Below are 2,035 nucleotides of genomic sequence, written 5' to 3' on the forward strand. Positions count from 1 at the left end.
GATTCAACCATCAAATATCAAATTTTATGTTTATGAATATTATACGAGGTATGTCAAAAAGTTTGATTTTCACTCAAGAGTAAAGTACCTAGCTTTAATTTTCACAATATTGAAAATTGCTATTATGAAAAGTTGCTTGAAATTAAAAACTATATTCTAATATGCAATTATATCCTACTAATTGAAAAAAAGTTGTTTTGAAAAATTTGGGATAACTAACATTATATTCAGTTATTTTAATTCTGATAACTCTTTTATTATTAATTTACGAAAAAAAGTGATTCTTAATAAAAAGTTCTGCATGGTCTAAAACCTAACATACAACCATCTTATATCAAATTTTATCAATTTTATACGAGGTATGTCAAAAAAGATAAATTTAGATCAAAACTAAAGTACCTTTATAGTTCAGAATATTTCAATTAGAAGGATGTAATTACATATTGAAACATAGTTTTTAATTCTAAATACCTTTTCATAATTACAATTTTCGGTATTGTGAAAAATAAAGGTATTTTACTCTTGAGCGAAATTCATATTTTTTGACATACCTCGTATAAAATTGATAAAATTTGATATAATATAGTTGTATTTTAGGTTTTAAACCATGCAGAAATTTTTATTAAGAATCATTTTTCTTCGTAAATTAATATTAAAAGAGTTATCAGAATTGAAATAACTGAAAATAATGTTAGTTATCCATAATTATTCAAATTTTTTTTTTCAATTTGCAGGATATAATTGAATATTAGAATATAGTTTTTAATTCCAAACAACTTTTCATAATAGCAATTTTCAATATTGTGAAAAATAAAGCTACTTTACTCTTGAGTGACATTCAAACTTTATGAGATACCTCGTATAATATTGACAAAATTTGATATTTGATGGTTGAATCATAGGTTTTTGAAAATACAGAGCTTTTTATGAAGAATAACTTTTTTTCATAAAATTAATAATAAAAAAGTTTTCCATATGGATACAACTTACAGGGACATACATATACTTAGGACAAAAAAATAATAGCAAATAGGAAAGAAATAAAAAGAAGAAGAAAGTTAGCATGGGCAGCATTCGGCAAACTGAACTATATACTCAGAAATCAGCAAATTCAACTACATCTTAGATCTAAAGTTTTTGATGCATGCATTATTTCGATATTAACATATGGGGTACAAACATGGACAATCACAAAAAAGAATATGAACATACTCGGAGGCACTCAGCACGTGATGGAAAGAGCAATGCTTGGCATATCACTTAAGGACAGGAAACCAAACACATGGATAAGACAGAAAACCAAAAGTCACCGATGTGGTACAAAAATCATTAAAATTGAAATGGGAATACGCAAGACATGTAGCTAGGAGCGATCTAAACAAATGGCACAGAACAATTCTAACCTGGAGACCATACCAACACAAAAGACCCAGAGGCAGACCTCCTATGAGATGGACAGATGATCTGAAACGAACTGCCGGGAAAAATTGGCTACAAGTAGCGTACAACAAAAAACAATGGAAAGGAAAACTTGAAGAGGCTTATGTTCAGATGTGGACGTGAATGGCTAGACGAAGTAGAAGAATATTTTGTAGCAACCTATATTTAAGACTTCTCAATTACATGTCCGAATTACTCCATCTCTCTCTTCTTGATGCTTTTTATAATGTCCGTAGTCTTGCTGAGACGTTTTTAGGTCTCTGTTACATAATATTTTGAATATCCTTCTAAAAAATGCTCTGGGCTGCTCTATCCTGAATCTAATTACACCGTGACTCACTACGTTACAATTTAACTGATATCCAAGTGTTTCGTTCTTTTTTTGTTAGCCGCCGTTACTTCATCAAATCAAATATATTTTCTGTCATCCAAGCCTTTTAGGCTGCCTCTCTGCTCTGCTCTGCTCTGAGCTGCCTTTTAAATCCCTCACACAGTTCTTTAACGGTGGTCACTAATGATTATAAGCACTGAGTCGAAAGTACATGTATGATGCCAGAGCACAGTCTAAGAACTCTACAGAAAAATAATGAATATA

This window comes from Diabrotica virgifera, chromosome 1 (assembly GCF_917563875.1).
Source record: "Diabrotica virgifera virgifera chromosome 1, PGI_DIABVI_V3a".
In the NCBI taxonomy this organism is placed as follows: domain Eukaryota; kingdom Metazoa; phylum Arthropoda; class Insecta; order Coleoptera; family Chrysomelidae; genus Diabrotica; species Diabrotica virgifera.